General features: G+C 38.1%; 1 long non-coding RNA gene and 1 pseudogene across 1 annotated transcript in view; both read right to left on the bottom strand.

Annotated features, from left to right (window-relative positions):
- Positions 1 to 156: 156 nt before the first annotated feature.
- The window catches only part of LOC138174339 (uncharacterized), a 117,087-nt gene continuing 95,165 nt past the window's right edge, over positions 157 to 22,078 (bottom strand). Inside the window, exons 3-5 of the long non-coding RNA XR_011171676.1 lie at positions 2,727 to 2,840; positions 1,467 to 1,549; positions 157 to 1,331 (exon numbers count right to left, since the gene is read on the bottom strand). This is a non-coding gene — a long non-coding RNA (uncharacterized lncRNA). The remainder of the gene's footprint in view (positions 1,332 to 1,466; positions 1,550 to 2,726; positions 2,841 to 22,078) is intronic.
- On the bottom strand, positions 9,813 to 10,758 carry LOC138174242 (RWD domain-containing protein 1-like; annotated as a pseudogene).

The raw sequence follows: 22,078 nt of genomic DNA, 5'->3' as shown, positions 1-22,078 counted from the left end.
ATGATTGAGTTACTAAATGATTGTTCTTTTTTCAAAACTTTGTGAACACTGTGGTGAAAAGCATGTGGCCATTTTAGTGATAAGCTATTGTGAATGCTGTATTTTAATTTTCTGTGATAAGTTGTAACATTGTGAATGCTGTACCTTGATTTTCTGTGAATGTTTTGCTCTGATTTGTTATTGAATAGAGTATTCACTATACCATGTAATCAGAACCTTAAAAGCTGTTCACAGTAGCATTCTTCTGGAAAGCTGCTTGTGCTTGGCTTTACAACAACAAAACAAATTCCTGCATTGGCCATGTCCAGAAAGATTATGTCTCTTGCTGTATTTTAAATTCATCACCTCTTTTCTAGGAGGTGAATGACATGCTTCATCTTCACCTTTTTGGACTCATAGTCTTGATCCAAGTTCTAAAGTCTTTCCAAGTGGGCAGAGTTTCTTTGCCGTGTTGTTTCCTACTTTCACCTACCTCATTCTGCATTAGTTTATAAAGGTCTTCCTAGTTTCCTCTGAAATTCATCATTCCTTATAACACATACCACAATTTTTTTTAACCATTCCCAAATAAGAGGACACACATCCCTTAGTTTTCATTTTTAGCTATTATGAAAAAACATCTACAAATATTTTTGTACATATAAGTCCTTTTTCTCCCTTTTAGATTTCTTTGCAACTCCTTTATTTGTTTAAAAAAAAACCTTTTGAAGCATGGTCACACAGGTATTAACTGACAGAGTTATGATCTGAACCTAGGCCTCAACTCCAAATGCAACCTTCTTTCTACTTGTTCAAAAAAATCCCCCAAAGTATGTATAAGTCTCCTAGGTCATCTGACATCAGGAAGGCAGTTCTAAGTCTTTAGGGTTCTCTTTGCCTCACCCTACACATAAGAGGCTGATGAACATTTGGAGACAGAAATTCACAAAGAATCCTCAAGCTGGAATTGCATGCTATATGTGTGGAAGCAGTGGGGTTCTCTGCCACTCCAGATCTTCCTTCCCCTCACCTTCTATCAATGTAGTCTCTTGGTGCTTTGCCCTTAAATCATGTTAAATTGTCCCTCAGCATGCACACAAGCAGGCTGGTGCCAATCTTCCACATCAGTAGGATGGGGATAGAGATGAAGGGAGAGTAAAATAATACCCCATGTGGATCTCATACAATAGTGATTCCACTATTAAAACAATGACTAGATCAAAAGCATTTCAGTACCAGAAGCAGCACATGGCCCTATTGAAACAGCTCTTTTCTCCATTGCTGCTATAGGCGTGTGTCCTAAAATGCCCCTCTTCAACCTTCAATCTGAATGGTCACATTTTTTTTAAATCCTAAAAAAAGAAAAAAAGAGAGAGAGAGACAATCAGTGAGATCAAGAAACCAACAATACCACACCTACCTCCTCACCCTCCCCCCCCACTTCCAGGGAAATAGCTGAAATCTGACTCTAAAGAAGGAAATCTCACCTGTCATTTGCTTCAGGGGGATGATTGAGTTACAGACAGATTTACTGTCTCTCTCTCAGTTTGATGGCAAACAAGCTCATTCCCTGGAAAATTAAACAAAAAAAAAAGATCTGTCACACAAATCTCTCTTGAAACAATCTAAGGCAAAAAAGAATGCTTAAGGACACTGTGCTGATAATATACTCTCCAAGTCAGATGTTTTTTGAATGCTACAGTCTAGGTAGTCTTCTAAGCAGATAAATTACTAGGAATTAGGTAGTGAATACTCAATCATTGGAGTTATTAAAACAGAACCTAGGTGACCATTTGATGATATAAAAAGAAATTTTATCCACTGAGAGTGTTGGAACAAATAATCTCTGCTCCCATAGAGGTCCAAGAAAGAGGGCTCTTCATTTTGCCACTTTTGACATAAGTGACTCCATCTTGAAAATGCCCTCCAGTGTAAACTGAGCAGTCACCATCCTCCCTGGTGATTAGATTTTTCCCTCTACCCCAGTTCTTTAGCAAGGCTGGTGACATGACTCATTACATCCTAAGCCTCAAGTGCAATGATAAATTAGGGGATCAGCAAGTCTCCCTCTCCTCGCCCTGAATACAACTGCCCACCCAACTGTCCCATTCCAAGGATACCTAGAGACTGATACAGACTAACTGCCTGTCACTCTCTCTTGGTATTCTTGATGTTCTGTGCATTCTGCTTTAAAATGATGTCATTTTGGTGTGGTCAGGATAAATGATTGCTCCCTGCTGTGGCTTATGATGACAGCCAAGTTTCTCTATCTGCCTTTGCCCCAATAGAGTAAACTGTTGTTTACTCCTTTCCAATTCTATGATTCCAAAAAGTATATAGCCTGAATATTAACGTTGATTTTGACATGTACAGTTATCCCTTCTACATCATGCCTTTCCCCATCATAGTTTCAATCTATCACGGGAAAGAAATTAAGTAATTAAGAAATTAATTGGGAATTGGGGGGGGGGTTTTGAAGAAGCTGCAGACAATATGTGAAGACCAGCAACTAAGTAGAAGAAATGTTGCATCATAATAACCATTATTATTTAAAATAATAAATGCATACAGTATATGTATACATTATATAATTTCAACATATCATATCCTTTAATACCATAATAATTTAGATTTCTTCTCTGGTACAAAGGGAGGGCCAAAAAATTTTATGTGGACTTTCCAGATCATGGAAGGGCACCTCACCCTTAACTCCAGCAATGTGGAAGGAATAACTGAAAGTCGTTTACCTTTTGTTGTGGTTGATGTTGTTCAGTCATATCCAGCTCTTCATAATCCCATGGACCACCTTGTCCATGGTGTTTTCTTGGCAAAGATACTGAAGTGGTTTTCCATATCCTTCTCTAGTGGATTAAGGCAAACAGAGGTTAATTGACTTGCCCAGGGTCACACAGCTAGTAAGTATCTGAGGTCAGATTTGAACTAAGGTCTTCCTAACTCTAGGTTCAGTGCTGTATCCACTGAGCCACCTTCACCTTTATCATCCGCTTATTCTAAAGGGTTAGCACAAGGAACACTATAACAGAAATCTATTAAGATTAAAATGAATTTTTCTTCCCTAGCAAAGATACCTCAGGAAATGGCAGAATCAAAAAACTTACAAAACTATGTAATTCAATCCTCTCATCTTACAGATAAAAAAGCTGAGTCCATGGAGGTTTTGGAATTTGTCAGAGGTCATAAGACTAACTTATGGAAGTTGGTAGTGATTGGTGGTGGAGAATAATGGTGACAGTGGCTACCTGTTATTTCTTGTTGGAAAAGCTAGAACTAGAACCCAAAGAATTAGAACCATGCCAAAAGGCTTTCTCATCTTCTCGTTGATCACCTATGCTGATCTGGGAGTCTGGGGACAGCAGATGTAAGGAAATCTAGAAATTGAATAGAAGAAGAATAACCTTTACCATTTCCATGATGTTTTAAGGTTTACCATGAGATCTCTGCACCACGACCCTGGCAGATATCGCAGTGCAAGTAGCAATACTTACATTCATTCAGTATCTCCTGCTTTTTCAGATACACAGCAGATTGATCCCTCATTGCTTTCAAAATTATGTTGTCTTCAACCTGGATTTCTTTCCCCCTATGTATTTGGTCATGCTCATAACCTTCCTCCCAACTTCTCATTAAGCTATATTTCTACTTCCTTATTCATTTATTCAATCCACACACACCACTTCCAGTTACTAGTACTCTCTCCCTCCTCAAATGACTTGGTAACTACTCATTTGTTTAATGACCTATGGCCTCAAGAATTTAAAAGTTCCTTGAGGGCAGGGACGATTACTTTGTCTACAATACATCTACAATACCTTGCACAGGCCCTTATAGACAAACAGGCATTTAAGAAATGTTGGTTGAAATGGAAAAGATCACCTTTAACTCATCCTTAACCTTAGGCACTGAAAGATAAATAATCTACTTTTTTACTGTTATTCATGTTGATGTTAAATATATACATATGTGTGTATACATGCATATACATATGTGAATATATACATCCATGTACATATATACATATGCCATACCTGCATGCATATACACACCAAACATACATATACACACATGCATACATATGTACTTTTTTATTCCCTGAGCTAGCATATTCACGTTCTCAAAATACAGAAAATCTTACTAAACAGCTGTAGGCTGAGCTATTGATTAATGGGCAGGGGGAAGCCAATTCCATTTCAGGGGTACAATAGCATTAATCAAAAATTTGCTTTTGAACATTTTATAATTTTGCACAATCATCGTTTGAGTAAGACTTTTGACAGGCATCCAACCAGATGAGTGATCTGATTTTATCCCCACCCCACCCCACCCCCCCAGTTTCTAAGCTCCTCCCAATATCCACAGAGGGAATCAAAAACAGAGCTCCAGCTTTGGTTCAATGAGCTGAATGCTTTCCACATACTGATAGAATTGCATTTGGCTCCTCTCTCTCAGTTTTTCTTATGACCTCTCTTCTCTATGGATGCTATTGAACTCTAAATACTAAGTGTCTGGAGCCTGCTAAATGGAAACTGGAAAAAATCCAGAAAGCAGGTCAAGACAGTACTTGAGGCTGGTATTTAAAAACCATGGCCTCGAGTGAGAAGAGCAAAGTATCCACAGGCCAATAAGCCAGCCCTGGAGTGTAATCAAGTCAATGAATATTTGTCAATTGAGCTGACAACAACAAAGGCTTTATAAAGAGCCTACTATGAGCAAGGCACTAGTCCCAGACATTTATCACATAGGTACAATATGCTCATCGCTACAAAAAAAAAAAAAAAAAAAAAAAGCTTTCCTGCCTTGAAATAATTTATTAGGGGAGGCAGGGGGTATGGGTGATAATGGAGGTTGACATGATATGTACAAAAATAAACAAATAAAACAATTTGAGGAGGGAGAGGGAAATAATTTGAAAATCCTCAACTAGGGGATTCATGAAAGGCTCCTCAGAAGAGACAGCACCCAAGCTAAACCCTGTATGTTCCAGGCATAGGAGGCTTAGTGCCTATGTGAAAACAGCAGCAGCAGCAGCAGCAGCATAACATTTATATAATGCTTTAAGCATAATATATATTACATACAATATGCATACATAATATATATTACAAAGCATAATATATATCCTGCTTTACAAAGCATTTTCAAGTACTGGATCACGTTATCTTCACAACATCCTTGGGAGGTAGGTAATATTATTATCCTCATTTTTATGGATGAGAGAACTGACAATGACTTGTCCAATTATACAGCCAGTAAGTCTGTGAAGTTGGATTTGAACTCAGGTCATTGTGACTCTAAGTACACCACCCTATCCAGTGAACCTTTTGAAGATGGGAGGTGGACTGCCAAGTTTGGGAAGTAGCCTAATTATTTACAGGGGTGGGGAGCCTGCAGCTTTGAGGTCACATGTGGCCTTCTAGGTCCTTGGGTGCGGCCTTTTGACTAAGTTCAAGTTTTACAGAACAAATCCTTTTATTAAGGGGATTTTCTCTGGGAAGTTTGGATTCAGTCAAAGGATCTCACTTGAGGATTCAGAGGGCCCCACCCTGGCTAGTTGGGTTAGAATGTACAATGCATGAAGATGACTAATAGAGTGGATACGATTTAGTGTAGTGCTGGGTTCTGTGGGGATACCAAAAAAAATTGCAAAGTTCATAATCTACTCTTAAGGGTCTTCTAATTCATGAAAGCAAGAATGACATACAAGAAATAAGAGAAGAACCCAAGACAGTATACAATGAAGCATCAAATTGTATGGGACAGACGAACAGATGTTGTTGCTGTTGTTGTCATTTTTGCTCTTGTGCAGTCATTTCAATCGTGTCCAACTCTTCGTGACCCCATTTGAGTCTTGACTTCAGTGGTTTGTCATTTCTTTCTCCTGTTCATTTTCCAGGTGAGGAAACTGGGGCAAACATGTATAAACAGTTTACCCAGGGTCATACAGGTAATAAGTGTCATAGGCTTGATTTGAACTCACGTCTTCCTGACTCCAGGTATTCATAATCTCCAAAGCATGTGGAATGAAGAGTTTTTCAAAATGTAGAGACCTAGCAGAAGAATGTTTTGCAGATTCAACAACAGTTAAGTGGGACCTTGAGGGAAGGATAGAATTGCATAGATAGAAATGAGGAAAAGAATAATTTGGGCAGGAGAAAGGGCCTCAGCAAAATCCCGTGGTCAAGAGTGAACAAGTATGTCTAGTGCACAGGGAAGCAGACAAGGGCAGAAGGCAAACCTGATTGACATAGAAGAAGAAAATTGTCTTCTGCTCCTGAATTGGTACACACATTTTCTCCACCAAGACTTGAGGTTATTATTAATGCCTTTGGCCATTAAAAATCACAACTGAAGACTGCTTACCACCTATTGTATAAAGAATAGGGGGTCAAGTTCAAGAAGAAAGCTATTTTTGTAGTGGATGGAATAAGAAGTCAATGGAAGAAGGCGCACATTCTATTAAAAGGGGGAGGCAGGATGTCTTGGCCATATTTTACCTCTACTCCAAACCAATCTCCCATCACTTCTGTTTTAGACTGCATATCAGTAATGAGCCAACAGCCCCCTCAACCTTAGGACCACTGGTACAGCCTCAAAAACTATCAGAAAAAAATCTATTCTGCTTAGTCTAATCCTGGTCAAGACTTGAGAGGAGCACATTGCAAGGAATCAAGAAAACCAATGACTCTGCTTTCTTCACATCCTTAAATCAATGACTTGAAGACTTCCCTTTATTAAAACATATTCTGCCCACATTAAAATACAAGAAGCCTTGGCTAGTGAGGAGAGAAATTATTTATGCTTTTTAACTTATTCAGAGTCATTCCAAACAACCCTGGAGGAGTTAAGAGCTATACATATTTTATGTCCAATCACTTCTTCTTTGCCTCCAATGCCAAGCACAGGTTTTAATTTCAATTAGAGGAAGTCACATTTAATGTTTAATAGGCCTCAATCCTGGCCCAGTGATCAGGCCTCACTACTCACTAGGGGATATTACTTGGACAACAGTCTGTGGAGGAAAGCAGGGATTTATCTGGATGGCCTCCAGCTGAAGAAAACAAATGATAAATTAGGGTGATAAAATTGCCTAAGGATAGAGTGACTCTAGAGAAGGTTGAAATGGAGTCACTGAGAACAAATTATCTTTCACTCCTTAAAAATATTTTCTGGATCATATTGTGGTCTACCAAAAATAATAATAAAATTTGACTTTGTGTCCAATAGAACACTTATTCCAGATCCTATGAAAAGCAATGGCTGGAGGTGTCAGGGCTGGGAGAGTCAAAAGTCCACTCATTATCAGAAGTTAGGAAGAGCCAGGAGGTCAGTAATGGAAGGGGGTAACTCAGCTTAAGGAGCAGGAAAAATTTCTATCAATAAAGACAGAAGAGATGAAATTCAGGTAACATACTCATGTGGCATCTCCTCCTGTCCCTGCTCTTGTCCTTTCTCCTTCCAAACATTGTCTCCAGTTGGAAGCTAAGTCTTTCCCCCATCGTGCCTCACCAAGTGCTTTGCTTTTCCCTTTCTGGTTCAGTCATCGTGATATATTCTGCATTATGTGTATTTATGTATATGTTGTATTGCCCTGCCTGGATTCTAAAGTCAGTAAGAGCAAGGAAGGTATGCTCATCTTCCCATTTCTAGCATCTGGCCTGGCGACCTGCACATATTAAGAGCTTAATAAAAGCTTGTGGACTGAATACAAGGGGAGTTGCGGCATCATTCTCTGAGGATGTGGACTTGATTTTGAGGCAATGTCTATAATGCATAGGTTATTTTTAAATGATATCAAATGACATTTATATAGCACTTTAAGGTTTGCAAAACATTTTGTGAACATCACTTCAATCTTCACAACAACCCTCCCAAGTAATACACCCACTGTTACAGATGAAGAAGACTGAGACTCAGAGTGTAAGGCAGGCAGTTGTAACCTGGAAACACTGAATACATTTCAGGCAATCCAGGAACTTTGATGGGAAAAAACATCTTTATTTTCACTAACGTTTGGTTTCTTTTGTAGTCCTGTGTTTGTTATTTTATGCACTTAAAGATATGATTTAAGAAGAGATCCATAGGCTTCAGTAAATTGCCAAAGAGGGCCACAACACAAAAAAAGGTAAAGAATCCATGGTTTATGGAATATTTTAGTTTTGTCTTGTATCACCCAACACCTAGCACAGTGCCTGATACATAGTAGGGGCTTAATAAATGTCGATTAAGTTGATTAAGAGAGTTATTCAGGATCACACAGCTAGTATCTGAGGTGGAAAATGAATGCAAATCGTTCCGACTCTAAGACCAGAGCATTATACCAATGGTTGGTTCTCAAACTTTTTAAGTCTCTTTGGATCCCTTTGTCTTTAATTTAATTAATTAATTAATTTAATTAATTTTAAAAATTAATTAATCTTTAGATTTCAATATTCATGTCCATCAGATTTTGAATTCTAAATTATCTCCCTCTCTCTCCTTCCCCTCTCACCTCCCCAAGATGGTGTGCAATGTCATATAGGCTCTACGTATACATTCATATTAAACATTTTCACATTGATCATGTTGTAAAGAAGAAGTAGAACCAATGGGAGGAACCATGACAAAGAAGAAACAAAATAAAAAGAGAGAGCAAATAGTCTGCTTCAATTTGCATCCAGACGTCATAGTTCTTCTGGATGTGGATAGCATTTTCCATCATGAGCCTTTTGGGATCCCTTGAAAATTATTGAAGACACTGACCCCAAAAAGGACATCTTGTTCACCTGGGTATATCTATCAATGTATACCATATTAAAATTAAAATATCTTACTCTTTTTGTGAAAATAGTTTAGATCACCTGAAAAGGTCTCGGGGTCCCCAGGGCTCTTGAGACTACACTTTGAGAACAACTGCATCCCCTATAGTATTTCCAGTCATTGTTGTTCAGTAATTTCAGTCGTGTATGACTTTTTGTGGCCCTATTTAGGATTTTCTTAGAAAAGATACTGGAATGGTTTGTCATTTCCTTCTCCACCTCATTTTACAGATAAGGAAACTGAGGAAAACAGGGTTAAGTGACTTACCCAGGGTCACACAACCAGTAAGTATCTGGGGTCAGATTTGAACTTGGGTCTTACTGACTATAGCAACCACTTAATAAATGCTTGTTGACTGATTGATTAAACACGCTGCTTCTATATTTACCACTATTCTATATGTCCCACTGCTTCAATAAAAACACTGCCCCACCTAGCTATTTCCAGATAGGGCAGGAATTGTTCCCAAGATGCTTTTATATCTGTTCCTTAAGTACAAAGAAGTGGGGCATTGGTCATGCTTGTCTGGGGAAGAAGCAAGAGATCTATGGCCAGAGGTAAACCATAATCTGACCTATACTCTCTAGCTGGCGTTCACTTACTATCCCATTCCCCAATGATTATGACAAGTCTCATTGTGGAACAAGGCTTAGTGAGCTACAAAGCATCCTTCAGCTTGGCAGTATTGCTTACAGCTTACATAACCCTACTTAAGAGTTATCACTTGTAACTCACATGTATGAGACTTTTTTCAGTTGTTTTAATATTCTATTGGCTGTGTCTTATTACTAGCTGTATTCCTTAGGTTCCAGTTTTCCAATCATATTTCAAAGAAATGCATGAGATATGTAAGATGAGATGAAAATTATTTTTTCTTAGGGCAAAAAGAAAAAAAGAAACCAGTGCACATTCAGCAAGAGCCACAGATACTATGGCCTTCTAGTTTCCCTTTAAGTGTCAACAGAAGGGCAGGGATTCTCACCCTGCTGACAGGACCAGTTCATTAGTCAATCTGGTCACTAGTCACTCTCTAAATCAATCAGATTCTAACCAGGACTGTTGTCTCCTCTGGCAGCAAATCATCCATTTCTTGGAATAAAGATTCATTCACTTTTACACTGCTGCCAGCTTTCCCCAGGAGCTGGAGATCAGATGTGTCAAGATTATGATGTTCCAGACAGCTGTCTTCCACTTACTTCATTTTTTTCCAGATTTGTCTTCCTTCTTCATCCTCTTCCCTTTAATTTCTAAGAGCTCACATCAAACAGCCTTCCTGCTCAAGAAATTCTCCATTGTTACAGGTGTGATGAAAATGTTGGCCTTCTGTGTTTTTTCTGTTTTTCTTATTCTCTTCTATTTGAAAAATTAATAACAATAATACTAGCTGCTATAATTTCTATAGCACTTAAAGTTTTGGAAAGGGCTGTATCGATATTATGTCATTTTATCCTCACAGCAACCCTGAGAGGTAGGATATATTATTATCCCCATTTTATAAATAAGGAAACTGAGGCCAGCAGCAGCTCATTTTCTGGCAGAGGGTCACACAGATGCCTGAAGGCAGATTTAAACTCAGCTCTTCCTGATGCCAATATCTACTATGCCCCACCTACCTCTTGTTTTGAGCTACAGTTTTAATTCGTTTTTAATTGAACAGCTGATGCTAGACACCATGCCAAGGTTTTCTTCTGCCTAGAATTCTAGTCATTTTAATAACGCTGAGAGATCATTGTCTTCTAGATTTTCCTGAAAAGAATATTTCACAATGAGGAATTTTGTCTGGATGCTTTTCTCTACAAGAAAACTTAGGGGCTGTCGGGGCAGTTTTTCATCATTTTCTCCTCCTTCAGATGTCAGAGTCACATTGAAACTGGTTGGATTTCCTGATAATATCATAAAAGAATACAGGTAGATGGACTCAAGAAACTCCAGCTTGCTGCTCAGTTCCTCACTGGAATCCATCATTGTAGCCAGAGAACACTCACAGCTCAAGGCTAGAATCTGGAACCTGAAATCTGGAAGCCCAGGCTGTTGGGTTGGCATGGGAGAGGGAGAGAAGAATGGGGGCAGGGGATACAGGAGCAGACATAGGTGCTAAGGCCCCTAGCTTAGGCATCTTGCTTTTGTATTTATAGCTCCAGGCCTTAGCACAACATCTGACTCCTAAAAAGCTTTTATTTCCTTTGTCTAATGGAAGGCAACCAGTATGGTGAAGAACAAGACTAGAGATCATGTCAAACAGGGATCAGTGGAAGGGGCAGGGAATGTTTAGCATAGAGAAGAGAAGACATGGGAAACATGATTTCTGTCTTCAAATATTTGAATGATTGTCCTGTATAAGAGAGATGAGGTTTGTTTTATTTGACCCTTAGAGGAAAGAACTAGGAGTAACATATGAAAGCTTCAAGAGAAGATTTAGATTTGATGTCAAGGGAAGGAAAAAACTTACCATCCATTAGAACTATCAAAAAGACAAATGGGCAGCTTCAAGAGATAGTGGGTTCCTACTCAATGGAAACCTTTAAGCAAAAGCTAAAGTTTTGGGATCAAATCCCAACCTTTCATTTACAACCTGTGATTTGGGGCAAAGTCATTTAAGTTCTTTGGACTCAGTTTCTTCAGCTATAAAATAAGATGGGGGTTAGGGGGGAGGGAGAATATGATGACCTCAAAGATTCCTTCCAGCACTACATCTATGATCCCATGGCCAGTTCTTGGAAGTGGCTTAGGGAAGACTCCAATCCAAGCACAAATTGGACAAGATAGCCTCTGAATGTCTGTGATTCTCCCTTGCCTCCTAAACCAAAGCATACAACAATATGCCTACAGAAGGGCAATGTACCTACTGAAATAATGCATATTATTTAATATAATGATAGACATACAGATAGATTATAGAGAGATAGATAGATGATAGATAGATAGATGATAGATAGATAGATAGATAGATAGATAGATAGATAGATAGATAGATAGATAGATCAATGATAGAACATTTTATCTCCTGAAAAACTATCTAGTCCAAAACCCTTATTTTATAGATAAGGGGGAAGAGACTCAGTGAAGGAAAGAGAGCTGTCCAAGGTGACACAATCAGGTGGCTGCCAGGACTTGAATCCTCCATTATTCCTAATGTACCTCTATAAATGACTAGATTGGATCAGTGCCAGAAAGAGTTAACTTTGTCATTGTTTCAGTGGAGATCAGGATCTTATCCTTCTATATGACCGCCTTTATAGACTTGAAGACTGTTTCCATCGAGTATCCCCCAATCCAATCTTTTCCTACAAGCATCCATCAACATCACACAAGTAATGAATCACACAAGCTCCTAAGTGAAAAGGCAGAACAATTTGGTTGGGAGAAGACCTGTGGAGACAGTGTGGGTACAATGCCTTTGCAAAAGGCACTGGGGAAACAAACACAACAAAAAATTATCCCTGTCCTCAAGGAGCTTACTTTCCCCTGGAATGTAATATGTTCGCTGTGGTCCATAGATACTTCTCACCTGTCTTATATTGGTTGACATAAACCATTTTTCTGACCTCTGATATTTATGTGTTTGTTTTTTTGCTTTTTCATTGTGATAACTTGAAAGAATGGTGATTAATCATGATGTGAGTGGGCATCAATCTGCCCTCAGAATTACGAAGTATACCAGGCCAAAGACAGAGCTACAGTGAAATATTTTGCACAGTTGAATGAAGACATTCCTTTCCCCAAAGAGGTAATTTTCTATCCTGTTACTAAGCTATAGAAAACACCCCTGTCATTCTTTCTTTGCTCTCACGGCATATTGGACATTATGTGTCTAGCTAGTTATTTTCTTAAATTCACTGACTTCCAAAGAAATGGAAAAGTTTCTATACCAAACTGTCCTCTATTCTACATGCTATACACACTGATTATATAGTCAATCAGTCAACTCTTATTTGTCAGGCATCTACTAGGTCCCTCTTGCTCATCTTAGCCCCCTCAAACACTTAATTTACCAAAGGACACAAGTCATGAATCACACAAGCTCCTAAGTGAAAAGGCAGAACGATTTGGTTGGGAGAAGTCCTTGGAGACAGTGTGGGCAGAATGTTGGACTTGAGTTCAGAAGACCTAGGCCTATCTATGATCCTATGCCTCACAATCCCACCCCTAATCCTTACTTAGATGTGTGACCATGGGCAAACCATTTAATCTCTTTGAGCCTCAGTTTCGTCATCTTCAAAATGAGAATAATAACACCTTTGTCAACCTACCTCACAGGATTGTTGCAAGGTTCAAATAGGATAATGTTTATAAAGCATTTTGCAAACTAGAGCTTTATAAGTGTCATTTATTATTATCTTGTTAACTACTTAGACCTCAATATCAAATTCATCCATCACCATACTTTAGCATTAAATAATAGTAGATTCCAGTCATTTTGATTTTAAAAAATCTTTATAAAAAGATGCAAAATCAATATGTTAGATCTACCTGAAATTTTTATTTATAAATGAAAGCATTCCCTACTTTTCTTGGGTCAGTTCCACAATTGATTTCTTCCACATCAATTTCACAATTGATCTCAACTATGTAAGAAAGCAACAAGAGATTAAATTCCAAATAAGCACACTCTCATCCATTTAGCTCTGAAAGTATGCCCCTGTACACTTCATGAGATAAAAACATTTATTTGTAGAGTTACAAAGAAAAGCCCTTCCATTTATATGCCTTCTTGAATATCTCTGTATCAGAGAACACCATGTTTTCTTCTATTTATCCATGTCTAAATATGCCAAACAACTATTGGTGTCCTTGCATATGTTTTAACTAGAATTAGTATAGTTTAGATCTAATGGGTTACAATTAAACAAATGACTAACACTGAACTGAACAATAACTGGGAGCAAAACACACACACACACACACACACACACTCATATTTCCAAAATAGTGAATAAAAAAATAAACCAGACCAGTTGGCTAAGAGAGTTCTGGAAAACTATGGTACTAAGGAGAACATAGAAAAGATTAACTGGACTGAGCTTCCTCCTCCTTCTATGTAAAATGAAAGAATTGAATTATATTATACATTTAAAGCTAGAGTCCATGGAGGTAGCATGTGTTTGTAATCCCTCCTCCTGGGATGCCAGTGGATAGCTTGAGTTCAGAAGTGTGGAACTAGGGGAGGCTAAAGCCACTGGATGTCTCTACTAAGCATAGTACAATTATGGTGTGCTTTCATGAGTGGGGGTCCCCAGCTGCCTAAGAAAGGGAGAACCAGGTCAGGGCAGCCTGGGTACCATGGGGAGAGATGGAAAGAGAGAGAAAGAGGGGGGAAGGGAGGAAGGAGAGAGACAGAGAGATAGAGACGGGATGGGGGGGGGGAGGGAGGGAGAGTAAAACAGAATTTCCCAATTAGCAAAATGAGGATAATAATAGCATCTCTCTCCCTCCCAGGGTTGCTGTGAGGATCAAATGAGATAATATTTGTAAAGTTTAATACAGTGACTATCACATACTAGACCCTATGTAAATGCTTCCCCCCTTTTCCTTCCCTCTCAATAGTATAAATCCAAGGATGTGCTAGAGCCAGCTCTAACCAGAAGATTCAATTGTTAAATTTTCAGTGAGAGCATTTACACCCCAGAATCAGCAAATGCCACAAAGAAGGGCTGGATTTATTGTTTTGTGAATCATCTAGACTTTAAAAAGGGATGGAGAAAATGTTAATAATGCTGATTCAACTTAAAAGTTGAAGGGTTCTGTGGGGTTTTGGGGAAGGATCAGTTATTAAACATATACCAACATGCTCTTTTATGTACCTGAGACTACATCCCTATAATGTGATGGGGGAGGGGGTGCGCTGTCATCTTAAGCACCAATTCCTTGTCTATCATTTTTAAGTCTCTCATTTCTGGTGCAGAAGTTATCCTGCTCGGCAGAAGACACAGAAACAAGATGTGTATAGGTTCTTCTTCTTCACTGTCAGTGAGTATCGTCCTCTCCATCCCAAACAAGGATCCTCTCATTTCTTTAGTCTTCTTGTTTCCCTCAGCTTTAAAAACCTGGGAGCTTCCCAAAAAACCTCGGATTTTCCTGACTCCTCTATTCATTTAGCCATCTTGATACCTAGGTAGTAATCAGTTAGTAAGATATACTTTCAGGTCTGGTAATAATGCCAGGCTGTTATAAATCCCATACTAATGTTTGTCCTTTCAGTAAGAAAATCTTCTGTCTGATGTGTAGAACTTGGAACTCTCTCATTTCCACTCTCTCTCTTTGATACCTCTGCTCCTCAGTGTGATTGCTATAAGTCTAGCTTTTTTAAATATCAAATTCTCCCAGAGGTCTCAAGTACCACTTCATTATAAACAAGGATAGGGACAAATGAGTTGAGCTCAATAAGCTTTTATTTCTATTCCCTGGGATCAGCACTTCTAACTGTTGTGCTCCCATAATACTCTTGACTGGGCTTTATTGCCTTGGTGTTTGCTCACCATGCATAAGTATCCCACACAGAACCTCATTAACCATATACTGAAGTTCCCAAGGAGAAAGAAGTAGACAGAGTCTTTTCACATCTCCTTGTGCTCTGGTAATCTTTTACTGTATTACTGCTTACCCTGTGTCCCATTGTTACACTCGCTATTGAGTCCTAGGAGGGGTCCACATATCACGGATGTTTTTAAAATTGAAATGATCCTCCATTCTATGGCAGCCATGGAGGAACCTAATTCTCCAACTATCTTAGATAGTAAAGGCTTGAAAGGATTGTTTGATAGAAAGGGGAGTCATTCCAACTCCTGTATTAAATTTCAAATGAGGATAAATAAAAAGGCAGAAGGACTTTAGAAATTAGTTTTCCATAGAACATAGTAAATAAATTAACCTTTAAAATGACTGCTGGGAAATTGTGTTCTGTGTTCTAATTGACGAGATATCCAACAAAGTCACCTCCAGAGTGCATATTTGTCCTAGGGAGAACATAGCTTTTAATTACTTAATTTTTTCTTTATAGATAATACATAAGAACCACATATACATTAGAGAGGCCTAGTGTTTCCATGATGGAAATTCTAAGTCACTCCTTAACTCCAAATTATTTATGAAAAGCAGGAATGGGAAAGGTCTTGGGAAGCATCCTTCAGATTCAGTAATCCAGCAAACCACCACATAGCTAGCTAGTGCTTTAGACCTCTCTTGAAAATCAAGAAAAAATGCCAAAGACTATTTGTGATGTATGTGAGTGTAAATTTTTAGTAGATTAAAACCTGGGAGGGGCCTTAGAGATCACCTAAACTAAACTCTCATTTAACAGAGCATAAAATACAGGTCCAGTCAATCAACAACTTTTTGTTAAGTTCTTACTACAGGGCCAGGTACCTATCTTGAGAAATAAAGTGATTTTCTCAAGAGTATACATACACACACATAGAGCTAGATAGATTACCAAAGGCAAAATCTAAATCCTAGCCCCCTACCTTCAGATATAATATTTATTCCACTATACCATGCCATCTCTGGCCTTTACCTCACCAGATTCATGTATTTCACATTAGAATTGAGTTCAGTCAACAAATATCTTTATGGCAGTACACAATGCCAAAATAAAGTAATGCCTAGGCATTATTTTCTTTTTTCATGTCTTAGGAAGGAGAATGTTCACCTCACCACCAAAGGAATCAAGCCATTTGCTTATTCTTTAAGCCTTTTTTAACCCTTTACTCAAAACTTAAAGGAATGACCATGGAAAACCACATAGTTTGGGAGTCTACAAGCTTACCTCTCCTTTTTTCTCTTTTTTGGCAGATTTCAAGTTTCTTAAGGTTCAAGATCGTATCTTATTTAATTTTTGTATCTTCCTAAGTGCCTAACATAGTACTGTGGAATTATTAGTATTTACAAACAGATTAATATTTCTACCCTCTGTCTTCTAGTATGATATAGGTATTGTATATCTTGTGGGGTTTTTTTGTCTATGTGGTATATCCATGAAGGCAAGAATAATGTCTTAATTGTCTTTTTTATCTCTTCCATGGCTTAGCATAGAGCTACACACATAATACAGAATAATTTAGTTGTACGTGGTCATTCAGAGAAGTTCCCAGATCAACTTGATGAGCTGAACTAGGTGGTGAAACTTTGTTTGAGACTTTGATTGTGTCTTTGGTTTAGATTGTTGTGAGTCAAAAAAGGGGGTAGGGATTGCAGAATTGGTCCATTTTTCCAAGCATGTCACAGATCTGATGATGGGCTTTTTCTTCTAGCATAATACCTCAGGAAGCAGTGGACCATCTCCCTTTCAGCCCAATAGAGGGCATTAGTGGAGTGGAATAAAGATGACCATGGCATCCTGAACCTCAAATTCTTAAACTCTACCTTGACCTTGAGCAGAAGAAGCGGTAATGATGTCTTTACCAGTATACATGCTCTTTATTATATGGCCCCAGGAGAGGAGAATCACGTGGTCAAGCTATAGCACTTTCTGAATCCCAGACTTCTTGGGAAAGAAGGGGGTTGCTGAGCAGCAGCAGCAGCTTTGGTATTATCCTTCTAGCAGCTGCAAGTCCAAGAGTTCTGGAATTTTGCCTTTTAACAAGAGAAAGAGTCACTAGATGGCATCAGTCTGATGAACATGTACACAGCATCTAAAGCTAGAAGAACACAAAAGCAACAATATAGGGGAGCAAAAAACCGAGACTTTGCTGTCCATGACTACCATGAGTTGCTCAATGTCAGTCTAACTGGAAGGGGACTGGCTCTATAGCTACTCCAACTTGCTTTCCCTCTGAAAAAGAGTTCATATCTTCATGGAAGTACCTTAAGGTAAGGTAAGGTAAGACTGGAGGACTGTAGGGATTTCTAGAGCAGCAAAGGGATTCTTGGGAATTGTACAAAATTGGAACCCAGTCTGCAACAGTACAAATCCTGGGTTTTGGGGGCATGGATTATATCATAAATGGTTGTTGAATTGGTGAATAGTGATTTATTCAGCTGACAAGCAGATGTAAGAATAAGCACAATTAACAGTGTTTAAAGTCTGTAGTTTAAACTATTTTTTAAAGGCAGAAATCGAAATGATTTGATCTGCTTAAAAGGCAACAAATACAAAACCCATATAAGTCATCGTGTTTTGTATAACTGGTGATTCTATAGTCCTTTCATTAATTTTTCAAAACCATACTTTAGTAAATGTATAACAATGATACACATACAAATCACTGTTGAAAGCCAAAGGAACTGAAGAACTTTCAGGCATCAATCATAGATACCAAAATCTTGAAAAGACCTCAAAAGGTCATCAGCTTCAACTTCCTACCTCAAACAGATAAATACCTAAATGATCAAATCAAGATGGCTGTCAAGTCAAGTCATTACGTACTTATTAAGTCCTTATTACATGCCAGACACTATACTAAGCACTGGTTCTTGACCATGTTTATAAATACCTCCATGGATTAGAACCAGTCACTAAATCAAGCCCCAACCAAAATCTAGAACTCTATCAATTTTCTGATATAATATATATACAAATTCTAATATAATATATATACAACTATAATATGTATATATGTTTATATATATACATACACACACCTATGTGTGTGTGTGTGAATAGCTTACTAAGCCATGATCCAAACTAGACTTGTTCTCCCAAAACCCTAGTGAACCAATTTGAAATAGAAGTAAAACTGTATTTTTGAAAGCCATGTATGGTACAAAACCAAGACAGCAAAATATTATCCAAATTGGACCCAAACCAAACCCAAATGAAAGCATTTCATTTCATTTGAATCCCTGTCAAGAGACAGAGACCTGAGCCCATTTCCTTTTACTGTGTTAATCACCCTGACAGTCAAAAAAGTACTTATGCTGTTTAAATCTATGTCCCCCTGTTTGATTTTGTTCAGTCCTTTGTGAATTAAGATGGAAGCCACAGTCTACAGGAGTGGAAGTAGAGTAGGGGGCAGGAGAGGGAGCATGGGAACCATGTTTTAGGCCCTCCCAGGCTAGCCAAAATGTATATAACAGTATGCAAATGATTAAATAGAAATTCATCTAGGACTCCCTCCCCTAGCCTAACAGTTCCATCACTGGCATTACATATGCTGAGAGCAGGAAAAGGGGACCTAAAAAGTTAATCCTGGTCCAGTGAATTGGGACCCAAGCCATCCTGCATGATGACTAAAAGAGAAGGCTCCTTAGTTCTCTCTCCTGTTGGCAAAGCACCTTCCATTGATTTAAAAATATTTCCAAGGAAACACACTTTTCATTCCTCCCACTTTCCAAAGACATCACAACAGTATAGGAAAGAACGTTCTTTGTTCTTGTACAATGGTACTTGTCAGAGTTGCCCAGCCTAAACTGCCTGGAGTGCAAAGTCCCTAAGAGACTAAAAGGCAACAAAAACATCCATTCTCTTTCAGAACACAATGCCATTTTCCACAAGAAGTTCACCGACTTATTTCACTTAACTGCTTCATCAACTGAAAAAAAGAAAAAGAAAAGAAATAGCCATTGTTGTCTAAGCTCATCAAAAACAGTGAATAATAAAACTACTTGATTCAGAAAGTCATTTGATCTACCCAGGGCAATGCAGGCACTTACGAGGTAGAAATATCAATTAAGAGAACACAGCAACTCCTCATTAGCAGAATAGAATATGCCAGCAAAAGTACAAAGATCATAGGTAAAAAGAAATTTCTCTATAAAACTGAATGCCAAATGCTACATTCAGTGATGTAAAGTATACACCATAGAGTGCATTATTAAACTCTGATTAGTGCAGAATGAAACTTTGATCCAGAAGACCTGAGTTTGGAGTACTGACTCAATTTCATGTAATTTTCTTAATCTCTCTGATCTATAATTTCCTTATCTAAAATGAGGATAATAATACTTGCATCACCAATTTTTCAGGGTTGTTCTGAAGATCAAATAAGACAACACATCAAATAAGATGTCATAAAATGCAATATGGGCATTTTTGATGCCATGTTTTGCTATGTTGGGTAGCTCTGAACTAATGTCTTGGAAACACATTTTGCACTATGCTGGTTAGAGAAACTCTTCTTGCAGTTGTATGAAGTGATTCAACATGACTAACAAAATTTAAGTTTAAACACAAGGAGAAGTTTTATATCTTTAACAGAACTTAAATCTCCTAGTTAATCTGGTAAAAGAAACATCTGCAGGGGCTCACAAGCAAGGATTTGAAGTTGGATGGGAACTTGAAAATCCCTCACTCTAGCTCACTAATTTTATAATAATCAGAGCCCAGAGAAAAATAAGTTGCTCAAACTCATATTTTACAAAAGAAGTAAATGGTATCCATCCTGGCATGGAAGAAAGTACACTAGCCTTGACTACTTCTACCCTAAGGGGTGCTTAGGGTAAAAAAAAAAACAGCTAGGTCTCTCTGCTCCCCACTCCCTTTGCTTCATGAAAGAATTTTGAATTTATCATGGTCCACAGAGGATTCTTGTTTTACATTTTTCAAGTTATGTAACAATAAAGGTAGCTCAATGGATACAGTGTTGGGCCTGGAATCAGGAAGACCTGAATTCAAATCCAGACTCAAATACTTCCTCGCTGTGTGATCCTGGAAAATTAATTTAGCTTGCTTCATTTTTTTCATTTGTAAAGTAAAGACAGCAATAGCACCTACCTCTCAGAGTTGTTGTAAGGATCAAAATGAGATAATTGTAAAGTGCTTAGCATAGTGCCTGGTATATAGTAAATGCTATGTGTTAGCTATAGTTATTATTAAATATTAAACTATTTTCATTGCTTTTATATTTTATTTATAGTATGTTAATATTTAATATTAAAAATTATAAACCCATAGGCACTGGGGTATAGAGATCCATCTTGTCCTACTGGAAAGTCAGAGGAGGGATGGGGGAAGATATAGGAGAGAGCAGATTGGGGGAGGGAGTATACAGTGGAATTGCTGTTTTGGGGTAGTGGGTAGGGGAGAGAGGGGGAGAAAATTTGTAACTCAAAATCTTGTGGAAATGAATGATGTAAACTAAAAAATAAACATAAAACTTATAAACCTTACATTTATATAGTGCTTTGACAGGTTTCAAACTGTTTTCTCCCACTTTTTTGGACTTGATATTCACAATAATACTTTGAAGCACAGGACAGAATTATTCTGCAGTATTTGTACCCCAGCATCAGAAATCCTAGGCTTCTGAATGCTAAATAATAGACTCAGATCTGCCCCAATGTCCATGTTCATGCCATGTCACTGCATGCATACCCCACCCCACTTTCTACCTCCAATAGTTCAGGGAATTATAATCAAAACAATCCACCATTATTGGAAAATTATTGGAATCAATTGTCCTGCAGTTCCACTCATCATCCCTGGGACTTCCCTGACCGTAACACTGATCCCTTGATCCCTAGCAGATAGTAGAATATATTCTACTTGAGGACTGAGATGGCTTTACTTTATGTATTTGTATCCCCAACACTTACCATAGCACTTGGTGTATTCTTACTGTTTATTAACTGTTTCTTCATTCTTTCATTCACCTGACTCAGTGTCCTGTAAATAATAGATGCTTCATCGATGCTTGTTGGATTGGATCCTATTTTCATTAAAGGCAATAAAGTATCATCATTGAAAGGAGGTATTATTTCTGTCATATCAGTCTCATGCTAGAATTCAGTTTTCAACTCAAAATAAAAGGCATTTGAGGCATGCTCATGAGTTAATGTAGCTGTAAGGCCAGGGATTCTATTGGCATGGTAACTAAACTAATTTCACAATGCCCAAAGCACTCCCTCCTGACCAAATCTAAGGCCCAGAGTGGTTTGAGGAAATTTCCACAGTGTCAGCCATTGGTGCCTTTATTGTGTGCAGCTGCAGGTTCTAAAAAGGTATATAAGCCTTTCATAGGCATTAAACTCTTTTATCAGTATTGGGTTTTTTTAGACACTAATTTTCTATTTTTTTAGTTTAAGATTTGTTGGTGCCTTTCATTTTTAGATCATAATCATTTCCCATTATATACCCCCCCACCACTGAAGTGTGCCTTGGTAATAAAGAAAAACAGTTAAGTGAAACCAATTGACCCAACAACCACGTCTGATAGCACATGCTATATTCCACAACTATAGTATCCTCCCCACCTGAAAAAAAGAGGAGGCAGTGTATGTCATCACCCACTGCCCTCTACCATAACCGGCCACTGCGGTTCCCCAGAGTTCAGCTAAAATTCTCCAGTGTTTTTCTTTAAATTGTTGTGGGCCTTATATATTTTAGTCTTACAGTCTTTCTTATTTTGCTCTT

This window comes from Petaurus breviceps, unplaced genomic scaffold (genome assembly GCF_028583685.1).
Source record: "Petaurus breviceps papuanus isolate PSGF00001 unplaced genomic scaffold, PetGlider_PUasm1.0 688, whole genome shotgun sequence".
Taxonomy (NCBI): Eukaryota; Metazoa; Chordata; class Mammalia; order Diprotodontia; family Petauridae; genus Petaurus; species Petaurus breviceps.
The sequence above is the reverse complement of the archived record's forward strand: the minus strand, read 5'-3'. Positions and strand labels throughout refer to the sequence as shown.